This window comes from Oncorhynchus masou, chromosome 32, assembly GCF_036934945.1.
Source record: "Oncorhynchus masou masou isolate Uvic2021 chromosome 32, UVic_Omas_1.1, whole genome shotgun sequence".
Taxonomy (NCBI): domain Eukaryota; kingdom Metazoa; phylum Chordata; class Actinopteri; order Salmoniformes; family Salmonidae; genus Oncorhynchus; species Oncorhynchus masou.
The window spans coordinates 418,872-441,433 of record NC_088243.1 but is presented as its reverse complement, the minus strand read 5'-3'; the positions used below and the strand labels follow the sequence as shown (position 1 = coordinate 441,433).

General features: G+C 45.7%; 1 pseudogene; it reads left to right on the top strand.

Annotated features, from left to right (window-relative positions):
- LOC135525436 (vam6/Vps39-like protein) overlaps window positions 1-22,328 on the top strand; it is a 44,750-nt pseudogene extending 22,422 nt beyond the window's left edge.
- The last annotated feature ends 234 nt before the right edge of the window (window positions 22,329-22,562 follow it).

Sequence of the window (22,562 nt, the reverse complement as noted above, 5' to 3'; positions counted from 1 at the left end):
CTTAAAAATGCCCAGATTTATCTTCACTGCCAAGATTAGGGACCTCTAAAATTGTCTCCGAAATATTCCTGTGCCAATTGCCCCCCACCACCTCCACCACCCCCACCTCCTAAGCCCCCCCACCACCACCCCCACCTCCTCAGACCCCCCCACCACCACCCTCAGCCCCCCCCCCACCACCCACACCTCCTCAGCCCCCCCCCCCGCCACCACCCCCACCTCCTCACGGTCCAGAGGAAACCCCAATGACAGTGCTGTGTGTATTCCAGAAACGCAGCCACCTGGTGAAGCACCTGAACGACTCTGAGCCGTCCACCCCGTCTCCCCTCATGGAAGGGACTCCCACCATCAAGAGCAGGAAGAAACTCCTGCAGATCATCGACACCACGCTGCTCAAATGCTACCTGCATGTACGTATGGATACCTCGGCTGTACTCCCCATTCCATTGTAATGCTACCTGCATGTACGTATGGATACCTCGGCTGTACTCCCCCATTCCATTGTAATGCTACCTGCATGTACGCATGGATACCTCGGCTGTACTCCCCCATTCCATTGTAATGCTACCTGCATGTACGTATGGATACCTCGGCTGTACTCCCCATTCCATTGTAATGCTACCTGCATGTACGCATGGATACCTCGGCTGTACTCCCCATTCCATTGTAATGCTACCTGCATGTACGCGTGGATACCTCGGCTGTACTCCCCCATTCCATTGTAATGCTACCTGCATGTACGTATGGATACCTCGGCTGTACTCCCCCATTCCATTGTAATGCTACCTGCATGTACGTATGGATACCTCGGCTGTACTCCCCCATTCCATTGTAATGCTACCTACATGTACAACCTCTGTGTCCCTTTACCCTGTTTATGCGTATAGCCTCAAAGGGTCAGTTTCCTGAACACTGATTGAAGACTCGTCCTGGACTGAGAAACTGTCTAGATAAAAGGTTGTCCATTGAGTGCTTCTCAGTCCAGGACTAGTCTTCATCTGTGTCCCCTGTGTTTAATCCAGTGTCTCTATCCAGACCAACGTGTCCCCTGCTTTAATCTAGTGTCTCTCTCCTCTCTCCAGACCAACGTGGCCCTGGTGTCCCCTCTGTTGCGTCTGGATAATAACCACTGTCACATTGAGGAGAGTGAGTACATCCTGAAGAAGGCCCACAAGTACAGCGAGCTCATCATCCTCTATGAGAAGAAGGGCCTGCATCAGAAAGGTAATGAGCACCATCACACCACCTCCTCCATGCTTCAAAGGTAATGAGCACCATCACACCGCCACCTCCATGCTTCAAAGGTAATGAGCACCATCACACCACCACCTCCATGCTTCAAAGGTAATGAGCACCATCCCACCTCCATGCTTCAAAGGTAATGAGCACCATCACACCACCTCCATGCTTCAAAGGTAATGAGCACCATCACACCACCTCCTCCATGCTTCAAAGGTAATGAGCACCATCACACCACCACCTCCATGCTTCAAAGGTAATGAGCACCATCACACCACCACCTCCATGCTTCAAAAGTAATGAGCGTTGTCGCCGTGGCGTGTAGACTGCGTCGTCGACGTGGGGGTGTCTGGTAGTGTTAGTATTCTCCAGTCTAAAGTTTGGACACACCTGCTCATTCAAGGGTTTTTCTTTATTTTATTTATACTATTTTCTACATTGAAGAATAATAATGACTTCCTCAAAACTATGAAATAACACAAATGGAATCTTGTAGTAACCAAAAAATGTTAAACAAAAGTGTTAAACAAATCAAAATAGATTTGATATTCTTGCCTTGATTTCAGCTTTGCACACTCTTGGCATTCTCTCAACCAACTTTACCTGGAATGCTTTTCCAACAGTCTTGAATGAGTTCCCACATATGCTGAACACTTGTTGGCTGCTTTTCCTTCACTCTGCAGTCCCACTCATCCCAAACCATCTCAATTGTGTCTTGGTCGAGTGATTGTGGAGGCCAGGTCATCTGATGCAGCACTCCATCATTCTCCTCCTTGTTCAAATAGCCCTTACACAGCCTGGAGGTGTGTTGGGTCATTGTCCTGTTGAATGGCAAATTATAGTCTCACTAAGTGCAAACCAGATGGGATGGCGTATCGCTGCAGAATGCTGTGGTAGACAGGCTGTGCCTTGAATTCTAAATAAATCACAGTGTCACCAGCAAAGCCCCCCCCCCCAACACCATCACACCACCTCCTCCTCCATGCTTCACGGCGGGAACCACACATGTGGAGATCATCCGTTCACCTATTCTGCGTCTCACAAAGACACGAACGGTTGGATCCAAAAATATCCAATTTGGACTCCATCAGACCAAAGGACAGATTTCCATCGGTCTAATGCCCATTGCTCGTGTTTCTTGGCCAAAGCAAGTCTCTTCTTATTGCTGTCCGTTGGTAGTGGTTTCTTTGCAGCATCAGACACTTCTATTCAGGTTATTGTTAAAAAGAAGAGGGTAGTTGTAAGTTTGGATCAGTGCTGAGGTTTTTTATTTAACCTTTATTTAACTAGACGAGTCCGTTAAGAACAAATTCTTATTTTCAATGACGGCCTACCCGGGGAACAGTGGGGTAACTGCCTTGTTGATTTAGTAGCCTGGTTGCTGTTTAATGGCCTGTTGCTCCAGACTGATTTGGTAGCCTGGTTGCTGTTTAATGGCCTGTTGCTCCAGACTGATTTGGTAGCCTGGTTGCTGTTTAATGGCCTGTTGCTCCAGACTGATTTGGTAGCCTGGTTGCTGTTTAATGGCCTGTTGCTCCAGACTGATTTGGTAGCCTGGTTGCTGTTTAATGGTCTGTTGTTCCAGACTGATTTAGAGTTAGTATGCTGTTTAATGGCCTGTTGCTCCAGACTGATTTGGTAGCCTGGTTGCTGTTTCATGGCCTGTTGCTCCAGACTGATTTAGAGTTAGTATGCTGTTTAATGGCCTGTTGCTCCAGACTGATTTAGAGTTAGTATGCTGTTTAATGGCCTGTTGCTCCAGACTGATTTGGTAGCCTGGTTGCTGTTTAATGGCCTGTTGCTCCAGACTGATTTGGTAGCCTGGTTGCTGTTTAATGGCCTGTTGCTCCAGACTGATTTAGAGTTAGTATGCTGTTTAATGGCCTGTTGCTCCAGACTGATTTGGTAGCCTGGTTGCTGTTTAATGGCCTGTTGCTCCAGACTGATTTGGTAGCCTGGTTGCTGTTTAATGGCCTGTTGCTCCAGACTGATTGGGAATACACTGGGCTGCATGTTAAAATTATTTCAGGAAAATGTATTCTGATCAATTCTAAATAAAATTATATTAAGGCCTAATTACCACATAAATTCTATAGGTAGGTAGCCTAAATCAACATGTAGGTTACAGCAGCCTATAGGTAGGTAGGTAGCCTAAATCAACATGTAGGTAGGTGGGTGGGTGGGTGGGTGGGTGGCCTAAATCAACATGTAGGCTGTAGCAGCCTGTAGGTAGGTAGGTAGGTAGGTAGGTAGCCAGCCCAAATCAACATGTAGGTAGCCTAAATCAACATATAGGCTGTAGCAGCCTGTAGGTAGGTAGGTAGGTAGGTAGGTAGGTAGGTAGGTAGCCTAAATCAACATGTAGGTAGGTAGCCTAAATCAACAGGTAGGTAGGTAGGTAGGTAGGTAGCCTAAATCAACATGTATGCTGTAGGTAGGTGGGTGGGTAGGTAGGTAGCCCAAATCAACATGTAGGTAGGTAGGTAGGTAGGTAGGTAGGTGGGGGTGGGTGGGTAGGTAGGTAACATAGTAGGTAGCCTAAATCCCAAATCAACAGGTAGTAGGTAGGTAGCCTAAATCAACATGTATGCTGTGTAGCAGCCTAGGTAGGTAGGTAGCCTAAATCAACATGTGGGGGGCCTGGTAGTGGGTAAATCAACATGGTAGGTAGCCCAAATCAACATGTAGGTAGCCTAAATCAACATGTAGGCTATAGGTAGGTAGCTTAAATCAACATGTAGGCAGGTAAGTAGCCAACATGTAGGCTATAGGTAGGTAGGTAGGCCTAAATCAACATGTAGGTAGTAGTAGCCTAAATCAACATGGGCTAGGTAGGTAGGTAGCCTAAATCAACATGTATGCTGTAGGCTATAGGTAGGTAGCCTAAATCAACATGTAGGCTATAACATGGTATATGTAGGTAGCCTAAATCAACATGTAGGCTGTAGGTAAGTAGCCTAAATCAACATGTAGGCTATAGGTAAGTAGCCTAAATCAACATGTAGGCTATAGGTAAGTAGCCTAAATCAACATGTAGGCTATAGGTAGGTAGCCTAAATCAACATGTAGGCTATAGGTAGGTAGCTTAAATCAACATGTAGGCTATAGGTAGGTAGCCTAAATCAACATGTAGGTAGCCTAAATCAACATGTAGGTAGCCTAAATCAACATGTAGGCTATAGGTAGGTAGCCTAAATCAACATGTAGGTAGCCTAAATCAACATGTAGGCTATAGGTAGGTAGCCTAAATCAACATGTAGGTAGCCTAAATCAACATGTAGGTAGCCTAAATCAACATGTAGGCTATAGGTAGGTAGCCTAAATCAACATGTAGGTAGCCTAAATCAACATGGGCTATAGGTAGGTAGGGCTATGTAGCCTAAATCAACATGTAGGCTATAGGTAAAATCAACATGTAGGCTATAGGTAGGTAGCCTAAATCAACATGTAGGCTATAGGTAGGTAGCCTAAATCAACATGTAGGCTATAGGTAGGTAGCCTAAATCAACATGTAGGTAGCCTAAATCAACATGTAGGCTATAGGTAGGTAGCCTAAATCAACATATAGGCTATAGGTAGGTAGGTAGGTGGGTGGGTGGGTAGCCTAAATCAACATGTAGGCTATAGGTAGGTAGCCTAAATCAACATGTAGGCTATAGGTAGGTAGCCTAAATCAACATGTAGGCTATAGGTAGGTAGCCTAAATCAACATGTAGGCTATAGGTAGGTAGCCTAAATCAACATGTAGGCTATAGGTAGGTAGCCTAAATCAACATGTAGGTAGCCTAAATCAACATGTAGGCTATAGGTAGGTAGCCTAAATCAACATGTAGGCTATAGGTAGGTAGCCTAAATCAACATGTAGGCTAAATCAACATGTAGGTAGGTAGCCTAAATCAACATGTAGGCTATAGGTAGTAGGTAGCCTAAATCAACATGTAGGCTATAGGTAGGTAGCCTAAATCAACATGTAGGCTATAGGTAGGTAGCCTAAATCAACATGTAGGCTATAGGTAGGTAGCCTAAATCAACATGTAGGCTATAGGTAGGTAGGTGGGTGGGTAGCCTAAATCAACATGTAGGCTGTAGGTAGGTAGCCTAAATCAACATGTAGGCTAGCCTAAATCAACATGTAGGTGGGGTATAGGTAGGTAGCCTAAATCAACATGTAGGCTATAGGTAGGTAGCCTAAATCAACATGTAGGTAGCCTAAATCAACATGTAGGCTATAGGTAGGTAGCCTAAATCAACATGTAGGCTATAGGTAGGTAGCCTAAATCAACATGTTATAGGTAGGTAGTAGCCTAAATCAACATGTAGGCTATAGGTAGGTAGCCTAAATCAACATGTAGGTAGCCTAAATCAACATGTAGGCTATAGGTAGGTAGCCTAAATCAACATGTAGGCTATAGGTAGGTAGCCACAAATCAACATTTGGTGATAGGTAGGTAGCCTAAATCAACATGTAGGGATAGCCTAAATCAACATGTAGGCTATAGGTAGTCCAAATCAACATGTAGGCTAACTCTCCTCTCTTCCTCCCCCAGGTAGGTGTTGGATCAGCCTAAATCAACATGTTGTTGGTAGGTAGCTAAATCAACATGTAGGTGTTGTTGGAGTCCACCAAAACTCTCCCTCTTCCTCCCCCAGCGTTAAATCAAATGTTGGGATCAGTCCACCAAGGCTAACTCTCCATCTCTTCCTCCCCAGCGTACAGGTGTTGTTGGATCAGTCCACCAAGGCTAACTCTCCTCTCTTCCTCCCCAGCCTAAATCAACCAAGGCTAACTCTCTTCTCCCCCAGCCTACAGGTGTTGTTGGATGTAGGCTAACTCTCCTCTCTTCCTCCCCAGCGCTACAGGTGTTGTTGGATCAGTCCACCAAGGCTAACTCTCCTCTCTTCCTCCCCAGCCTACAGGTGTTGTTGGATCAGTCCACCAAGGCTAACTCTCCTCTCTTCCTCCCCCAGCGCTAGGTGTTGTTGGATCAGTCCACCAAGGCTAACTCTCCTCTCTTCCTCCCCCAGCCCTACAGGTGTTGTTGGATCAGTCCACCAAGTCTCCTCTCTTCCTCCCCCAGACAGGTGTTGTTGGATCAGTCCACCAAGGCTAACTCTCCTCTCTTCCTCCCCCAGCCCTACAGGTGTTGTTGGATCAGTCCACCAAGGCTAACTCTCCTCTTCCTCCCAGTCCACCAAGGCTAACTTTCTTTCCTCCCCCAGCGCTACAGGTGTTGTTGGATCAGTCCACCAAGGCTAACTCTCCTCTCTTCCTCCCCCAGCGCTACAGGTGTTGTTGGATCAGTCCACCAAGGCTAACTCTCCTCTCTTCCTCCCCCAGCCCTACAGGTGTTGTTGGATCAGTCCACCAAGGCTAACTCTCCTCTCTTCCTCCCCCAACAGGTGTTGTTGGATCAGTCCACCAAGGCTAACTCTCCTCTCTTCCTCCCCCAGCCCTACAGGTGTTGTTGGATCAGTCCACCAAGGCTAACTCTCCTCTCTTCCTCCCCCAGCCCTACAGGTGTTGTTGGATCAGTCCACCAAGGCTAACTCTCCTCTTTCCTCCCCAGCCCTACAGGTGTTGTTGGATCAGTCCACCAAGGCTAACTCTCCTCTCTTCCTCCCCCAGCGCTACAGGTGTTGTTGGATCAGTCCACCAAGGCTAACTCTCCTCTCTTCCTCCCCCAGCGCTACAGGTGTTGTTGGATCAGTCCACCAAGGCTAACTCTCCTCTCTTCCTCCCCCAGCCCTACAGGTGTTGTTGGATCAGTCCACCAAGGCTAACTCTCCTCTCTTCCTCCCCCAGCCCTACAGGTGTTGTTGGATCAGTCCACCAAGGCTAACTCTCCTCTCTTCCTCCCCTACAGGTGTTGTTGGATCAGTCCACCAAGGCTAACTCTCCTCTCTTCCTCCCCCAGCCCTACAGGTGTTGTTGGATCAGTCCACCAAGGCTAACTCTCCTCTAAAGGGACATGAGAGGTGTTGGTGTCCACCAGTACCTCCAGAGACTGGGTGAGTCCACCAAGGCTAACCTCCCAACATCAACTTAACGCTGATGTATTTTTTGTGTTGTTTTTAACGATATTGGATTAAACATCAAAGTAAATGATGTGGGATTGAAACATACAATAGGCTTTCCACACAGCAGAGGTGATGTGTGCATGACGGCACTAACGAAGAGAACACCACAGTCGATATAGCTCCACAAACCATATGAGTTCACCTTTAACCTTTCCACCATTCTCACACGTCCAACCCTGTCCTCTCTGAGCGTACCATTAATCATCTCTTGTCATTATCTTGTCAGGGATGGAGAATCTGGTCATTATCTTTGAGTTCTCTCCCTGGGTTCTGAAGATCTGTCCTGAGGACGGACTCAAGGTGAGACAGGATTGTCAGAAGTTGGAACCATCTCTGCCTTCCCTCGTTGTTCCCTCGTTGTTCCCTCGTTGTTCCCTCGTTGTTCCCTCGTTGTTCCCTCGTTGTTCCCTCGTTGTTCCCTCGTTGTTCCCTCGTTGTTCCCTCGTTCCCTCGTTGTTTGTTGGAACGTTGCTGCGGGGACTTGCTTCCATTCAGCCGCAGGCATTAATGAGGTCGGGCACTGATGTTGGGCGATTAGGCCTGGATCACAGGCGGTGTTCCAATTCATCCCGAAGGTGTTCGATGAGGTTGAGGTCAGGGCTCTGTGTTCAGGCCAGTCAAGTTCTTCCACACCGATATTGACAAACCATTTATTTTGTAGACCTCGCTTTGTGTACTGGGGCATTGTCATACTGAAACAGGAAAGGGCCTCCCCCAAAATGTTGGATGCACAGAACCATCTAGAATGTCATTGTGTAGGGTTAAGATTTCCCTTCACTGGAACTAAGGCCCAAATCATGAAAAACACCTCCAGACCATTACTCCTCCTCCACCAAACTTTACAGTTGGCAGGTAGCGTTCTCCTGGCATCCTACAAACTCAGATTCGTCTGTCGGATGGTGAAATTTGATTCGGCATCCCAGAGAGTGCGTTTCCTCTGCTCAAATCAAATCAGATGTTATTGGTCACATGGTCAGCAGATGTTATTGGTCACATGGTCAGCAGATGTTATTGGTCACATGGTCAGCAGATGTTATTAGTCACATGGTCAGCAGATGTTATTGGTCACATGGATAGCAGATGTTATTGCTCACATGGTCAGCAGATGTTATTGGTCACATGGATAGCAGATGTTATTGCTCACATGGTCAGCAGATGTTATTGTGAGTGTAGTGAAATGCTTGTGCTTCTAGTTCCGACAATGCAGTAATATTTAACAATTTCCCAACAACTACCTTATACACACAAATCTAAAGGGATGGAATAAGAATATATAAATATATGAATGAGCGATGGCCGAACGGCATAGGCAAGATGCAGTAGATGGTATAGAGTACAGTATATACATATGAGATGAGTAATGTAGGGTATGTTAACATTATATAAAGTGCCATTGTTTAAAGTGGCTAGTGATACGTTTTTACATCCAATTTTTCCATTATTAAAGTGGCTGGAGTTGAGTCAGTGTGTTGGCAGCAGCCAATCAATGTTAGTGGTGGCTTTTTAACAGTCTGATGGCCTTGAGATAGAAGCTGTTTTTCAGTCTCTCGGTCCCAGCTTTGATGCATCTGTACTGACCTCGCCTTCTGGATGATAGCGGGGTGAACAGGCAGTGGCTCAGGTGGTTGTTGTCCTTGATGATCTTTATGGCCTTCCTGTAACATCGGGTGGTGTAGGTGTCCTGGAGGGCAGGTAGTTTGCCCCCGGTGATGCGTTGTGCAGACCTCACTACCCTCTGGAGAGCCTTACGGTTGTGGGCGGAGCAGTTACCGTACCAGGCAGTGATACAGCCCGACAGGATGCTCACGATTGTGCATCTGTAGAAGTTTGTGAGTGCTTTTGGTGACAAGCCGAATTTCTTTTGAGTCCAATGGCGGTGTGCTTTACACCACTCCAGCCGACGCTTGGCATTGCTCATGGTGATCTTAGGCTTGTGTGCAGCTGCTCAGCCACGGAAACCCAATGTCATGGAGCTTCCGACCAACAGTCATTGTGCTGAAGTTGCTTCCAGAGGCAGTTTGGAACTCTGCAGTGAGGGCTGCAACCGAGGACAGACGATTTTTATGTGCTTCAGCACTCGGCGGTGCCGTTCTGTGAGCTGGTGTGGTCTACCACTTCGCGACTGAGCCGCTGTTGCTTCTAGACGTTTCCACTTCACAACAACAGCACTTACCGGGGCAGCTCTAGCGGGGCAGAAATTTTAAGAACAGACTTGTTAGAAAGGTGGCATCCTATGACACTTCCACGTTGAAAGTCACTGAGCTCTTCAGTAAGGGCCATTCTACTGACAATGTTTGTCAATGGAGGTTGCATGGATGTGTGTTCAACTGTATACACCGGTCAACAACGGCTGAAATAGACAAATCCACTAATTTAAAGGCGTGTTCACATACTTTTGAACATGTAGTGTACATACTAAAATACAAATCAAATGTATTTATAAAGCCCTTCGTACATCAGCTGATATCTCAAAGTGCTGTAACAGAAACCCAGCCTACAACCCCAAACAGCAAGCAATGCAGGTGTAGAAGTACGGTGGTTAGGAAAAACTCCCTCGATTCTCATTATCCCATTGATTCTCCATTGGGGAAAATGTAAATTCAGTATCACTATAGGTCATATACATATTGTGTGTCTCTGTCCCAGATCTTCACTGAGGACCTGACGGAGGTGGAGACCCTGCCCAGAGACAAGGTACTGAACTTCCTGAAGGAGTGCTTTAAGGAGCTGGCTATCCCCTACCTGGAGCACATCGTACACGTCTGGGAGGAGACGGAGCCAGAGTTCCATAACGTCCTCATTCAGCTGTACCTGGAGAGGGTCCAGGGGCTCATGAAGCAGTACCTCAACTCCCTGCCCGAGGGTAAGACCTGCTACTACTACTACAATTTTTTTTTTTTTTTTTTTTTTTGGGGGGGGGCTAAGAAATATCTAGTATCATTGATCTATAACAGGAAAAAAAAGTAGTCCCAGCACACTGCCCTGAGGTACTCCACAGCCCCCAGCACACTGCCCTGAGGTACTCCACAGCTGGGATCTGTCTGTTCGGTCTTCCTTGTCCTGTAGGGGTTCCTGCAGTGGCTGCTGGGAAGGAGGAGGGGGACCTGGGAGAGTTTAGGAACAAGCTTCTACGTTTCCTGGAGGTCTCTACCAGCTACGAGCCTGGATGTCTTATCGGTGACTTCCCCTTTGACGGTAAGAATGGGACAGTTAGGTGGGGAAATATTCGATGAAGTTACATATTGCAATATAATATTTTGGACGATATATTGATATGTTGACTCTCAAAGTATCGATTTGTACTTGCTAGGTAGCATTAGCTTGCGCTAGTTGTCTGTACATGCACCGAAACGCCATTATTGTTCATCTTCTTTTGAAAAAAGTGAGCCAACATGTTTTCAGCACTAATTTCCATGACTCTTGTCGCTCTGCAGGAGAGATACACTGAGTGTACAAAACATTATGAACACATTCCTAATATTGAGTTGCACCTCCTAATGCCTGCAGAACAGCCTCTATTCGTTGGGACTCTACAATATGTTGAAAGCGTTCCACAGGGATGCTGGCCCATGTAGAATCCAATAATCCCCACAGTTACCAAGTTGGCTGGATGTCCTTTGGGTGGTGAACAAGTCTTGAGGCACACGGGGGACTATTGGTTGTGGAAAAACCCAGCAGCATTGCAGTTGTTGACACACTCAAACCGGTGCACCTACTACCATACCCCGTTCAAAGGCACTTAAATATTTTGTCTTTGCCCATTCACCCTCTGAATGACACACACACTGGCCTGATGGCTCCTTGTTGTCCCCAGTCCACCTGGTTGTGCTGCTGCTCCAGTTTCAGCTGTTCTGCCTGCGGCTATCGAACCCTGACCTGTTCACCGGACGTGCTACCTGTCCCAGACCTGCTGTTTTCAACTCTCTAGAGACAGCAGGAGCGGTAGAGATACTCTGAATGATCGGCTATGAAAAGACAACTGACATTTACTCCTGAGGTGCTGACCTGTTACACCCTCTACAACTACTGTGATTATTATTATTTGACCCTGCTGGTCATTTATGAACATTTGAACATCTTGGCCATGTTCTGTTATAACCTCTACCCGGCACAGCCAGAAGAGGACTGGCCACCCCTCATAGCCTGGTTCCTCTCTAGGTTGTTCCTAGGTTTTGGCCTTTCTAGGGAGTTTTTCCTAGCCACCGTGCTTCTACAACCTGCATTGCTTGTTGTTTGGGGTTTTAGGCTGGGTTTCTGTACAGCACTTTGAGATATCAGCTGATGTAAGATATTTTGTATTTGATTGATACACAATCCATGTCTCAAGGCTTACAAATCCTTCTTTAACCTGTCGTCTCTTCATCTACACTGATTGAAGTGGATTTAACAGGTGACATCAGTAAGGGATCATATCTTTCACCTGGATTCACCTGCTCAGTCTGTCATGGAAAGAGCAGCTGTTCCAAAATGTTTTGTACACTGTTTCGTGAACCATATGTTTGAAACATCAAATCACAAAATCGCAGTATCGAAACGCAATACATACAGAATCATGAGAATCGCAATACATACAGAATCATGAGAATCGCAAGGCATACAGAATCACAAGGCATACAGAATCACAAGGCATACAGAATCACAAGGCATACAGAATCACAAGGCATACAGAATCGACATGTAAGTATGGTGATACTGGCCATCCATTCCTAGCCCTAGTGGTCATGGTAGAGGCGGTGGGTCTTGTCCTCTCTGACTGCTCTTCGTGATCGCGTGCGGTCCTTTGGACGCAATGATTGTAAGTCGCTCTGGAGTGTTTGCTCATAATGTAAAATGTATGCCGTCTATGCTGGTCCCAGATCTGTTTTATTGTCTTGTCAACTCCTATGGTCGTTACTTAGCCTGGCCCCAGATCTATTATATTATAATTAAGTCTATGATTTGATAGAGCAGTCTGACTGAGCGTTGGTAGGCAGCAGCAGGCTCGTAAACATTCATTCAAACTTTACAGCGTTTGCCAGCAGCTCTTAGCAATGCTTGAAGCACAGCGCTGTTTATGACTTCAAGCCTATCAACTCCTGGGATTAGGCTGGTGTAATCGATGTGAAATGGCTAGCTAGTTAGCGGGGTGCGTGCTAACAGCGTTTCAAACGTCATTCGCTCTGAGACTTGGAATATTTATTCCCCTTGCTCTGCAAGGGCCGCGGCTTTTGTGGCGCAATGGGAAACGCTGCTTCGAGGGTGGCTGTTGTCGATGTGTTCCTGGTTCGAGCCCAGTTAGGGGCGAGCAGAGGGACGGAAGCTATACTGTTACACTGGCAATACTAAAGTGCCTATAAGAACATCCAATAGTCAAAGGAATATGAAATACAAATGGTATAGAGAGAAATAGTCCTATAATTCCTATAATAACTAAAAACCTAACACTTCTTACCTGGGAATATTGAAGACTCATGTTAAAAGGAACCACCAGTTTTCTCATGTTCTGAGCGAGGAACTTAAAGGTTAGTTTTCTTACATGGCACATATTGCACTTTTACTTCTCCAACACTTTGTTTTTGCATTATTTAAACCAAATTGAACATGTTTCATTATTTACTTGAGGCTAAATTGATTTTATTTATGTATTAGTTCAAATAAAAATGTTCATTGTTCTTTCAGTATTGTTGTAATTGTCATTATATATATATTTATAAAAATCGTCTGATTAATCAGTGTCTGCTTCTTTTTGGTCCTCCAATAATCGGTATCGGAGTTGAAAAATCATTATCAGTCTACCTCTAGTTCTAATATCCCATAAACCTTTGCTTAAATGAGGAAGAATTCTAAGCAATGGCACCAGCTATGCTAATTGGCAACGACGCTGGTCCCATGATGCTTCCTGGGTGTCTTCAATCTAACCGTGCCATTTTGTCTGCGTCAGGTCTTCTGGAGGAGAGGGCCGTGCTGCTGGGTCGGATGGGGAAACACGAACAGGCCCTCTACATCTACGTACACGTCCTGAAGGACACACACATGGCAGAGGAGTGAGTACTATTGCCTAGACACACACACTGACTCGCACACGGTTGGTTAGCCTTTTTTTCCCCTCTGAAGTCCACTGAGACGACTGTGCCAACAGGGGAAGGAGACCCCCCCTCCGACTTGGTGGGGGCTGTGGAAAGGGGAGGAGATTTAACACTTGCTCTTGTATCATGTGCCCCCTCCCGAAATAATCCTTGGACCAGTGTACATTATTGCAAGTTTATGCAGCTGGACTTGGAACATGACCGCCAAGCCGCGCTCTTTAACACCTGGTTGCCAGCTGCACCAATGAGGAAACACTGTTAAACTGACGACTGAGGTCAGCCTGCAGGCGCCCGGCCCACCACAAGGAGTCGCTAGAGCGCGATGAGCCAAGTAAAGCCCCCCGCCCAAACCCTTTTGGACTCCCGGTCACGAACCCCAGGCTGTAGTGATGCTGTGCCTTAAACGGCTGTGCCACTCGGGAGGCCTGACAATGACATGTTTAAAAATTTCCCACACACAACTTTCAGGTTAAAAAGAATACCTTTTTTGAGTTCTTCAGAAGCAAAGAGTTGGAGCTGATGCCTCGTTCCCCTTCCGAGCCAAATGTCTGAACTCATCGGTCTGAGTTGAAGATGCCACCTCCAGAATTGCTGTTGAGGAATAGGTATAATTATTTCAGTTCAGTTTAATAATTATTATTGAGGGATAATTATTTCAGTTTCTCCATCATAGAGATTCACCCCCACCCCACCCGAACAAGGACACCCCTGTCAACCCAGGCCTTCCATAGAAATGGTTTCTTATCTATATTGAGCTTAGGATTCAGCCAGATTCCAGCTGAAAGATTTAAGTAGGGGTTGACCTTGAACCTAAGAGGTTATTTTCCAAACCCACTGCATATGTTTTATTTTTATTTTATTTTACCTTTATTTAACTAGGCAAGTCATTTAAGAACAAATTCTTATTTTCAATGATGGCCTAGGAACAGTGGGTTAACTTGAACTTAGCCTGGAGAATACCTGTCCTATTGGCCCCATAATGAAAGAAACATGTCATCTCCAGTCATATTGGTGAATAATGAAACAGGTCATCTCCAGTCCTATTGGTGAATAATGAAACAGGTCATCTCCAGTCCTATTGGCCCCATAATGAAAGAAACTGGTCGTCTCCAGTCCTATTGGCCCCATAATGAAAGAAACAGGTCGTCTCCAGTCCTATTGGCCCCATAATGAAAGAAACAGGTTGTCTCCAGTCCTATTGGCCCCATAATGAAAGAAACAGGTCGTCTCCAGTCCTATTGGTGAATAATGAAACAGGTCGTCTCCAGTCCTATTGGTGAATAATGAAACAGGTCGTCTCCAGTCCTATTGGTCCCATAATGAAAGAAACTGGTCATCTCCAGTCCTATTGGTGAATAATGAAACAGGTCATCTCCAGTCCTATTGGCCCCATAATGAAAGAAACAGGTCGTCTCCAGTCCTATTGGTGAATAATGAAACAGGTCATCTCCAGTCCTATTGGTGAATAATGAAACAGGTCATCTCCAGTCCTATTGGTGAATAATGAAACAGGTCGTCTCCAGTCCTATTGGCCCCATAATGAAAGAAACAGGTTGTCTCCAGTCCTATTGGCCCCATAATGAAAGAAACAGGTTGTCTCCAGTCCTATTGGCCCCATAATGAAAGAAACAGGTTGTCTCCAGTCCTATTGGCCCCATAATGAAAGAAACAGGTTGTCTCCAGTCCTATTGGCCCCATAATGAAAGAAACAGGTTGTCTCCAGTCCTATTGGCCCCATAATGAAAGAAACAGGTTGTCTCCAGTCCTATTGGCCCCATAATGACAGAAACAGGTCGTCTCCAGTCCTATTGGTGAATAATGAAACAGGTCGTCTCCAGTCCTATTGGTGAATAATGAAACAGGTCATCTCCAGTCTTATTGGTCCCATAATGACAGAAACAGGTCATCTCCAGTCCTATTGGTGAATAATGAAACAGGTCATCTCCAGTCTTATTGGTCCCATAATGACAGAAACAGGTTGTCTCCAGTCCTATTGGTGAATAATGAAACAGGTCATCTCCAGTCCTATTGGTGAATAATGAAACAGGTCATCTCCAGTCCTATTGGTCCCATAATGAAACAGGTCATCTCCAGTCCTATTGGTGAATAATGAAACAGGTCATCTCCAGTCCTATTGGTGAATAATGAAACAGGTCGTCTCCAGTCCTATTGGTGAATAATGAAACAGGTCGTCTCCAGTCTTATTGGTCCCATAATGACAGAAACAGGTCATCTCCAGTCCTATTGGTAAATAATGAAACAGGTCATCTCCAGTCCTATTGGTCCCATAATGAAAGAAACAGGTCGTCTCCAGTCCTATTGGCCCCATAATGAAAGAAACAGGTCGTCTCCAGTCCTATTGGCCCCATAATGAAAGAAACAGGTTGTCTCCAGTCCTATTGGCCCCATAATGAAATAAACAGGTTGTCTCCAGTCCTATTGGCCCCATAATGAAAGAAACAGGTTGTCTCCAGTCCTATTGGCCCCATATTGACAGAAACAGGTCGTCTCCAGTCCTATTGGCCCCATAATGAAAGAAACAGGTCGTCTCCAGTCCTATTGGTGAATAATGAAACAGGTCGTCTCCAGTCCTATTGGTGAATAATGAAACAGGTCGTCTCCAGTCCTATTGGTCCCATAATGAAACCGGTCGTCTCCAGTCCTATTGGTGAATAATGAAACAGGTCGTCTCCAGTCCTATTGGTGAATAATGAAACAGGTCGTCTCCAGTCCTATTGGTGAATAATGAAACATCTCATCTCCAGTCTTATTGGTGAATAATGAAACAGGTCATCTCCAGTCCTATTGGTGAATAATGAAACAGGTCATCTCCAGTCCTATTGGTGAATAATGAAACAGGTCATCTCCAGTCCTATTGGCCCCATAATGAAAGAAACAGGTCATCTCCAGTCCTATTGGTGAATAATGAAACAGGTCATCTCCAGTCCTATTGGTGAATAATGAAACCGGTTGTCTCCAGTCCTATTGGTAAATAATGAAACCGGTTGTCTCCAGTCCTATTGGTAAATAATGAAACCGGTTGTCTCCAGTCCTATTGGTAAATAATGAAACCGGTTGTCTCCAGTCCTATTGGCCCCATAATGAAACAGGTCATCTCCAGTCCTATTGGTGAATAATGAAACCGGTTGTCTCCAGTCCTATTGGTAAATAATGAAACCGGTTGTCTCCAGTCCTATTGGTAAATAATGAAACAGGTCATCTCCAGTCCTATTGGTGGATAATGAAACAGGTTGTCTCCAGTCCTATTGGTGGATAATGAAACAGGTTGTCTCCAGTCCTATTGGTCCCATAATGAAAGCAAGTGAAGAAGCCGGATGTGGAGGTCCTGGGCTGCCATGGTTACACGTGGTGTGAGGTCGTGATGCCGTTTGGACATACTGCCAAATTATGTTTGAGGTTGCTTATGGTAGATAAATTAACATGACATTTTCTGGCAACGGCTCTGGTGGACATTCCTGCAGTCAGCATGCCAATTACACACTCCCTCAACCACGGACATCTGTGGTATTGTGTTGTGACAAAACTGCACATTTTAGTGGCCTTTTATTGTCCCCAGCACAAGGTGCCCCTGTGTAATGAGCTGTTTAATCAGCTTCTTGCAATGCCACACCTTTCAGGTGGATGGATCGGTCACTGACAGGGATGTAAACAAAATTGTGCTCAATTGAGAGAAGCTTTTTGTGCATATGGAAAATCTTTTGGGATCTTCTATTTCAGATCATGAAACATAGGATCAACACTTTATATGCCGAGTTTATATTTTTTTGTTCGTTATAGTAAAGGTTGAAACTCTTAATTACGTTGTAAGGCCTTTTAAACGTTAAACCTTTACCCATTGATTAGCTGTGTAGTTGCTGTCCTCACCTGCCGAGTGACATATCAAAAACCTAAAAAAAAAAAAAAAAACAACAAAACAATGTAAACGAGAAAGATGGTCTCCAAAAGGAGTGTGTCCCCCCCCCACTGTGCCGCATTACATTTGAATAGAGCTACAGAGCTACACGGTAACCCACATGTGAAACCAGTAACTGAACAGAACTCTGGCTACGGCGGACTGTGAGCCCGCTTCAAGAATGTTTCTGCCAACACGGTGCATCGGTCAGAATGCCAATCGGGAGTTTAGGGAGCGTTATTGCACACAGCTGAACACAGAAACGAACAGAGCTGTAATCACTGCCAAACGTGCTTCTACAAAGTATTGACTCAGGGGTGTGACGTAAAGTAGATATTTCTGTATTTAATTTTTAAATACATTTTGCAAACATTTCTAAAAGCAGATTTTCACTTTGTCATTATGGTGTTATTGCGTGTAGGAAAAAAATATATTTAATCTATTTAGCTTTTATTTTATTATCACAACAAAATGTGGAATAGGTCGAGGGGTACGACTACAAGTCTCTAATAGCATTCAATAGTCTGCAAGCATGCTAATGGTAATCTCCCTGCATCTTGTTTATCATTTTGTCATCGTTGTTCGACTTAGGTCTATGTCTCTTTATTGGCTGATTGTAATTCCAATGTTCGAAAGCAGACTGTCCAAGCTAACAACAACATCTGGTTAGTCCCTTTTTTTTCTTTCTTCTCAAGACAATATTGCTTGGCACAATACCCCTTTCCGTACCTCACCTTCCACGGCAGAGACTAAATACGCCGAGACTCGTTCATCTCTGTTCGTCTTTCGTCATCTCTCTTCGGAGCCTCCTAAAAACGCTTTATTCCCATCCTGATTCTGGGAATCTTCCAATCGGGATTTCTGGGAAAAACCTGTCAATTTTGGGAAAGTTACAGGACATTTTTTGCAACTTTTTACTGAGGAGGGAGTGCAGAAAGCCTCCCACTAAAACATCCAACCAGTCGTTAACAGCAACATGCTGATTCAAAACTCTTGTTGTGAATCGTCACGTGTTGTTATCTCACTCCAAGCTGATTTTTGTGTTGCTCTCCCCTCAGGTACTGTCATAGGCATTATGACAAAGAGACGGACAGAAGCCAAGATGTGAGTAACCCCTTATGACTGACGCATACCTACATACCTGCCTGTTAACCCTCTATATCTGTTAACCCAGTGGTACTATGATACAGGTGTACCTGTCTGTTAACCCAGTGGTACTATGATACAGGTGTACCTGTCTGTTAACCCAGTGGTACTATGATACAGGTGTACCTGTCTGTTAACCCAGTGGTACTGTGATACAGGTGTACCTGTCTGTTAACCCAGGTGTACCTGTCTGTTAACCCAGGTGTACCTGTCTGTTAACCCAGTGGTACTATGATACAGGTGTACCTGTCTGTTAACCCAGGTGTACCTGTCTGTTAACCCAGTGGTACTATGATACAGGTGTACCTGTCTGTTAACCCAGGTGTACCTGTCTGTTAACCCAGTGGTACTATGATACAGGTGTACCTGTCTGTTAACCCAGGTGTACCTGTCTGTTAACCCAGTGGTACTATGATACAGGTGTACCTGTCTGTTAACCCAGGTGTACCTGTCTGTTCACCCAGTGGTACTATGATACAGGTGTACCTGTCTGTTAACCCAGTGGTACTATGATACAGGTGTACCTGTCTGTTCACCCAGTGGTACTATGATACAGGTGTACCTGTCTGTTAACCCAGTGGTACTATGATACAGGTGTACCTGTCTGTTCACCCAGTGGTACTATGATACAGGTGTACCTGTCTGTTAACCCAGGTATACCTGTCTGTTCACCCAGTGGTACTATGATACAGGTGTACCTGTCTGTTAACCTAGTGGTACCTGTCTGTTAACCTAGTGGTACCTGTCTGTTAACCCAGTGGTACTATGATACAGGTGTACCTGTCTGTTAACCCAGTGGTACTATGATACAGGTGTACCTGTCTGTTAACCTAGTGGTACCTGTCTGTTAACCTAGTGGTACCTGTCTGTTAACCCAGTGGTACTATGATACAGGTGTACCTGTCTGTTAACCCAGTGGTACTATGATACAGGTGTACATGTCTGTTAACCCAGTGGTACTATGATACAGGTGTACCTGTCTGTTAACCCAGGTGTACCTGTCTGTTAACCCAGTGGTACTATGATACAGGTGTACCTGTCTGTTAACCCAGGTGTACCTGTCTGTTAACCCAGTGGTACTATGATACAGGTGTACCTGTCTGTTAACCCAGTGGTACTATGATACAGGTGTACCTGTCTGTTAACCCAGGTGTACCTGTCTGTTAACCCAGTGGTACTATGATACAGGTGTACCTGTCTGTTAACCCAGTGGTACTGTGATACAGGTGTACCTGTCTGTTAACCCAGTGGTACTATGATACAGGTGTACCTGTCTGTTAACCCAGGTGTACCTGTCTGTTAACCCAGTGGTACTATGATACAGGTGTACCTGTCTGTTAACCCAGTGGTACTATAATACAGGTGTACCTGTCTGTTAACCCAGTGGTACTATGATACAGGTGTACCTGTCTGTTAACCCAGTGGTACTATGATACAGGTGTACCTGTCTGTTAACCCAGTGGTACTATGATACAGGTGTACCTGTCTCTACTGCGCATGTATCTGTCCCCTCCTGACGGCCACTGTCTTGGGCCAATCAAAATGGAGCTGTTGGAGCCACAGGCCAATCTAATGGCAGCTCTACATGTCCTGGAGCTGCACCACAGCAAGCTGAATACAACTAAGGTAGGTTGCACCACACCACAGCAAGCTGAATACAACTAAGGTAGGTTGCACCACACCACAGCAAGCTGAATACAACTAAGGTAGGTTGCACCACACCACAGCAAGATGAATACAACTAAGGTAGGTTGCACAACACCACAGCAAGATGAATACAACTAAGGTAGGTTGCACCACAGCAAGCTGAATACAACTAAGGTAGGTTGCACCACACCACACCACAGCAAGCTGAAAACAACCAAGGTAGGTTGCACCACAGCAAGATGAATACAACTAAGGTAGGTTGACTCAAACGATGTCAATTAGCCAATCAGAAGCTTCTAAAGCCATGACATCAGTTTCTGTAATTTCCCAAGCTGTTTAAAGGCACAGTTAACTTAGTGTATGTAAACTTCTGACCCACTGGCATTGTGATACAGTGAATTAGAAGTGAAATAATCTGTCTGTAAACAATTGTTGGAAAAATGACTTGTGTCATGAACAAAGTAGATGTCAGTCCTAACTGACTTGCCAAAACTAGTTTGTTAACAAGAAATTTGTGGAGTGGTTGAAAAAATGAGTTTTAATGACTCCAACTGTATCTATATATATATATATATATATATATATATATATATATATATATATATATATATATATATATATATTATCTCTCCACCAGGCCATCGACCTGCTGCCAGCCAACACCCAGATCAGACAGATCCGTGTGTTCCTGGAGAGTGTTCTGGAGGAGAAGGCCCAGAGGAAACGCTTTGACCAGGTCCTCAAGAGTCTGCTGCAGGCCGAGTTCCTACGGGTGAGCTGGGGGGGGTGTGAGAGAGCTGGGGGGGGGGTGTGTGTGTGTGAGAGAGAGCTGGGGGGAGGGTGAGGCTCAGAGGAAACGCTTTGACCAGGTGCTCAAGAGTCTGCTGCAGGCCGAGTTCCTACGGGTGAGCTGGGGGGGGGTGAGGCTCAGAGGAAACGCTTTGACCAGGTCCTCAAGAGTCTGCTGCAGGCCGAGTTCCTACGGGTGAGCTGGGGGGGGGGGGTGTGTGTGAGAGAGCTGGGGGGGGGGGGGGGGTGAGGCTCAGAGGAAACGCTTTGACCAGGTGCTCAAGAGTCTGCTGCAGGCCGGGTTCCTACGGGTGAGAAAGACGGAGAGACGCTCTGTGTGTTTGGTGTCGTGTCCTATGTAACTGTCCTCTACCAGAACCTCTTTCAAAACTTCAGAAGGAAGGGAGGAAGCTCTGAGTTTGAAGGTAGGCCTTGAAATACATCCACAGGTGCACCTCCAATTGACTCAAATGATGTCAATTAACCAATCAGAAGCTTCTAAAGCCATGACATCAGCTTCCTCCCTTCTGATGTTTGAGGAGAAGATTAAGGGAAAGAGCACGCGAGCGACAAGTCTGTTTTTGGTCTGATGTGTGTGTTTAGGTCCAGGAGGAACGTATCTTTCACCAACAGGTGAAGTGTATCATCACAGAGGAAAAGACCTGCAGGGTCTGTAAGAAGAAGATAGGAAACAGGTAAACGTTTTTTATTTTCCCTGGTAAATTGACTGAACACATTCTCATTTACAGCAACGACCTGGGGAATAGTTACAGGGGAGAGGTGGGGGGATGAATGAGTCAATTGTAAACTGGGGATGATTAGGTGGCCATGATGGTTTGAGGGCCAGATTGGGAATTTAGCCAGGACACCAGGGTTAACACCCCTGTTCTTACGATAAGTGCCATGGGATCTTTAGTGACCTCAGAGAGTCAGGACACCTGTTTCACGTCCCACCCGAAAGACGGCACCCTACACAGGGCAGTGTCCCCAATCACTGCCCTGGGGCATTGGGATATTTATTTTAGACCAGAGGAAAGAGTGCCTCCTACTGGCCCTCCAACACCACTTCCAAGCAGCATCTGGTCTCCCATCCAGGGACTGACCTGGACCAACCCTGCTTAGCTTCAGAAGCAAGCCAGCAGTGGTATGCAGGGTGGTTTTTGCTGACCAGGACCAACCCTGCTTAGCTTCAGAAGCAAGCCAGCGGTGATATGCAGGGTGTTATGCTGCTGGCTATTCTAATATCAATGCTTTATAAACACCGATAACTATGTCATACATCCTTTATTATGTGATAAGACCTGTTGTAGACCTGTATTAAAGGCTGTCTATGTACTAAAACACTCTGTCCTGTCCAGTGCCTTCGCCAGGTATCCCAACGGTGTTGTAGTTCATTACTTCTGCTGTAAGGACCGAGGGGTGTGTCCTACGGAGCAGTGACACCGCGACCCCCCACCTGGACGCAAAGCACTCTGGGATACTAACAGACCAGACCGCCGTGTACTGAAATTACAGAATAGTTCCCTCCTGTGGACTACATGTTCGTAGCAGCACCCTGGAAGGCTGGTTTGAAACGACATCACAGCAGCTGGGATATTCGGGAGGAGAGGAGGACTCCATATCTGGAACTCTGGCTGCTTCTCTCTGGAACTCTGGCTGCTTCTCTCTGGAACTCTGGCTGCTTC